The sequence below is a fragment of the Dendrobates tinctorius genome, unplaced genomic scaffold (assembly GCF_039654945.1).
Source record: "Dendrobates tinctorius isolate UK_male_01 unplaced genomic scaffold, ASM3965494v1 ptg000056l, whole genome shotgun sequence".
In the NCBI taxonomy this organism is placed as follows: domain Eukaryota; kingdom Metazoa; phylum Chordata; class Amphibia; order Anura; family Dendrobatidae; genus Dendrobates; species Dendrobates tinctorius.
In genome coordinates this window covers 20930642-20935539 of record NW_027361724.1, presented here as the reverse complement: position 1 = coordinate 20935539, position 4898 = coordinate 20930642, and positions in this window count along the sequence as shown.

Genomic DNA, 4898 nt, shown 5'->3' with positions numbered 1-4898 from the left:
TGTGACTCCCATCCCTTCCTACATCTCCCCTGGCTCACTCTCCACATTTGATCCCATAACAGAAGAAGTCTCCAGACTCCTCTCTTCTTCTCGTCCGACTACATGCACTACCGACCCCATTCCCTCACATCTCCTCCAGTCTCTCTCTCCAGTCGTCACAACCCACCTAACTACAATCTTTAATCTCTCCCTCTCCTCGGGCATTTTCCCATCCTCCTTCAAACACGCCATCGTTACTCCACTACTAAAGAAACCTGCTCTCGACCCATCCTGCACAAACAACTACAGACCAGTCTCCAATCTCCCCTTCATCTCTAAACTTTTGGAACGCCTAGTTTATTCCCGCCTTACCCGTTACCTCTCCATTCACTCCCTTCTAGACCCTTCACAGTCCGGCTTCCGCCCCCTACATTCGACTGAAACTGCACTCATCAAAGTGACCAATGACCTTCTGACAGCAAAACGTAACGGTGACCACTCTCTGCTCATTCTTCTTGACCTATCTGCAGCTTTCGATACTGTTGACCACCATCTCCTACTCTCTAGGCTCCAGTCACTAGGCATTAAGGACACTGCACTCTCCTGGTTCTCTTCCTATCTCTCTGACCGCTCCTTCAGTGTTTTGTTCTCTGGCTCCACGTCATCTCCTCTTCCTCTTGCTGTCGGGGTACCTCAGGGCTCAGTCCTTGGCCCCCTTCTTTTCTCTCTCTACACGGCCCCAATTGGACAGACCATCAGCAGATTTGGCTTTCAGTACCATCTTTATGCTGATGACACACAACTATACACGTCTTCCCCCGACCTTACCCCCGCTGTACTACAGAACGCCAGTGACTGTCTGTCCGCAGTCTCCAATATCATGTCCGCTCTCTATCTGAAACTCAACCTCTCCAAAACTGAACTTCTTCTGCTCCCGCCGTCTACTAACCTCCCTAAATCTGACATTTCCTTCTCCGTGGGTGGTACCACAATAACACCCCGGCAGCAGGTGCGCTGTCTGGGTGTTATGTTTGACACCAATCTCTCCTTTACATCCCATATACAATCCCTTGCCCGCTCTTGCCGCTTACACCTAAAGAACATCTCTAGAATCCGCCCTTTTCTCACTATGGAAACAACAAAAACCCTCACTGTTGCATTGATCCACTCTCGCCTGGATTACTGCAACGCTCTATTAATTGGCCTCCCCGTCACTCGACTATCCCCTCTCCAGTCCATACTCAATGCAGCAGCCAGGATCGTCCATCTGGGTAATCGGTACTCGGACGCGTCCGCTCTTCACCAGTCCTTACATTGGCTGCCCATTCATTATAGGATCCAATTCAAAGTACTTGTTCTCACCCACAAAGCTCTCCACAGTGCGGCACCCCCTTACATCTCTTCTCTCATTTCTGTCTGTCTATCGGCCTAGCCGATCGCTGCGCTCTGCAAACGACTTTCGACTAACCTCTGCACTAATCCGTACCTCCCACTCCCGACTCCAAGACTTCTCCCGTGCTGCTCCTATCCTCTGGAATGCTCTACCCCAAGAAATCAGGACTATCCACAATTTGCAGTTTTAGGCGCTCCCTCAAAACACACCTGTTCAGAGCGGCCTATCACATTCACTAATCAAAGTCATTCTCTGTGTAAGTGTGCGTGCGTAGCCCATTCACTATCTCCATCCATCCTTCACTCCTGCAAGATGGCTGGACCTTCATTGTAAATACACCATTGTAAATACACACCTGTACTCTGTACGCTCTCACGAGCAAGGTCGTCTTATTTCGTCTTATTTTGCTTTAATTATTGCATTGTTAGCGTTGTTACTTATGACTTGTGTTTTGAAACTGTTAAACTGTAAAGCGCTGCGGAATATGTTGGCACTATATAAATAAAGATTATTATTATTCTAAAGATTATTATTAATATTTGGTGTTCAAATTCCTACCGACATGACTGACCTTTACAAATTAAACTATTTGCCCCTCCTAGAATCGACTCTGAAACGTTTGTGAGAATACGGACGAAAGAATATCTTGTGGTTTGGCAGGATGAATTCGTTTAAGATGGATGTTCTTCCCAGATTTTTATACCTGTTCCAGGTGGTCCCGATTGCACCACCGAAGGCATTCTTCCAGACCATTAGATCTGCATTGACCCGCTTTATTTGGCAGACTTCTAAGCCCCATCTAAAGTATACCATCCTGACTACCCCGAAGTCCAGAGGCGGTGTGGGCCTCCCTGACTTGGAATTCTACCAAAGGGCCTTCATATTTGCACGTCTATTCGATTGGCAATTCGGCCACCTTTCTAAGCAATGGGTTCATCTAGAACAGACATCCTTTAATATCCCTCTGCGACACCTTCCATGGATTCGAAGCTATGACTTTAATGCAAATGACTCTGAGGGATCCACAGGCTTTCTGGCGCGAGAGACCCTACGGCTATGGAACCGTATGAAAATTAAAAAGACATTGATTAGCGCCCTGAACCCGTTGGCACCAATTTTTGGTAACCCAGATTTTCCTCCTGGTTGTTTTAGAGACCAATTTTTAGGTTGGCATATCAGTACTGACTTACGCCTGGGTCAGGTTTTGGTGGGAGGAGATATTCCATCTTTGGAGACCCCAAGGGAACAGTTCCCCCTAAGACGCTCTCCTGGATGGAATACAATCAGCTGAGGTCGTTTATCCGGAGACACATGGGTGACCGCACTTCTCGCCCCCCCACAACATGATTGGAAAATTTACTACAGCAGCAGGACCCTCCCTCTCATCTGATTTCTCTCTTATACAAGGAATTCCATGGTGGGGACTCGGAAGCGGTCCCGAGTTACATGTGGGCATGGGAAGAAGAGATGGGATGTAAATTTTCTGCTGAGGACCTTGACAAAGCTTACTTTTTCACACACAAAATGTCCCCGGCTGGGGGCGCACAGGAGAAAAATTTTAAGATACTGACCAGATGGTATCTGTCCCCCATCAGACTAAAGTCTATTTTTCCGTCGGTAGATGACACCTGTTGGCGGTGTGGAACCGAGAGGTACACAATTTCATATATGGTGGCAGTGCCCCGCTATACGACCATTCTGGAAGAGGGTTTCTTGGCTTATCATAGAATTTCTGGAGTATATGTTCCCCCCTCCCCGCAAGTTGCCATCCTCTCGGGTCCCATATCCACTCAGAAGCGGAGCATCCTCCGGTTTTGTATTACCGCGGCACGCATGGTAATCCCACGCCACTGGCGCACGGCAATACCGCCAACTATGGCGGAATGGGTGTCGGAATTTTCAGACATCTTCCGTATGGAAGAACTGAAGGCTGAATTGGAAGGGGACAACACCCGCGTGATCCGCGTGTGGCAACCTTGAATCTTGTTCAAGGAAACTACCGGACTATCTCAGCTGGTCGAGGAGGCTTCTTAGAGGTTGGCTCGGAGGACTGGTGTCAGTTCGCCCCCCCCCCCTTCTTTTTTTTTTTTCTTCTTCTTCCTTTTCACTATTACCCCCTAAGTGTCCCACCCTAATTTCCTTCATGTCCTTTCCCCTTCCTCTTCTGTCTCTTTTATTCTTCTTCTGAAATACACCTTTGCTGATACATGTAAGGATGTCGTTGTGTATGTCTGTAACTATTGTCAGCCTACGCTGGTCCATCTATACTACTAATATGCCAGATGATATTTGGGGAGGAATAACAACTCTCCAGCCTGTTCCAATGCATATAAGTAAGAAATGTAAAATGTATGTTTGTATAGATAAGTCTATCAACCTATAATGCCTTCTCTTGGTTTGATTCTGGTAGATGGTAGTGCACATGAATATAAAGCAACATTCAACCCATTGAAACGTCGCGAGTCTTTGTCACAGAAGATGGGTCGGTTTTATAGGAGACTGTTTATTCTGCATCCTTGTACAGCTGGGTGTATAATGTTTGCTGCCTTGTATGTTACCTTTGTCTATTGTTTTATCAATAGAAATAGATTCAACAATAAAGCGTGGAAGCGAAAAAAAAAAAAAAGCTTTACTGGGGTAACAGCTAAAGCAGCATATTTCAAAAGTACCCAAAATTCAAAAAAACATTTGTGTAAATTCAGCCTAAAGTGTGTGATACATCCTTTAGAACAGGGGTGGGGAACCTCAGGCCCCAGGGCCATTTACGGCCCTCGATGAGCTTTTATCAGGCCCCCGAGCAGATTCTCAGGGACTGCATTCTGGGGCAGGGAGCTGTATTTTGTTTGCCACAAGCTCATTAATTTCTTCTTGCTCTGTTAGCACACACACGCAGTGTTCACTACTGAACATTGAAGGGCATGCAATGAAAGATTAAGTCCTGACACCAGTGCCAGAGTCAGGATGTACTTTGTGGGCGGAGTTTGTACGGCCCCCGAAGGATGGTATAAATATCCAAATGGCCCTTGGCCGAAAAAAGATTCCCCACCCCTGCTTTAGAAGCAAGAAGTCGTGGACAAGTTAGGCTGTTTTCACATTAGCGGTTTTTTGCGCGTCCATGCACATGCGTACCTATGTTTAGCATGGCGTGTGCATGGTCTAGCGTTTGCACGCGTTCATATGCGTTTCCGTGCGCATGTGTTTGGTGTGCGCCTAGGCGCGCCAGACGCAGCCTGTTGCATTTTTGGGTCCGTCTAACGGCGTAAAAACCCCCCGCATGCGCACGGAATGCGACAAAATAACGCATTACAGCCTATGGGAATGCAGGCGTGCGCATAGATATGCGCACGTCTGCGTTACAAAACGCATGCGTTTTAAGAGTTAACCTGGCTAGAAACTGGTTAAAACGCATACGCCTAAAAAAACGCATGCAAAACGCATGATGCGTTTTTTGCATGCGTTTCTATTGCGCACGAAGCGCTGCACGAAAAAACGCTAATGTAAAAGTAGCCTTAGAAGGTACACAGAA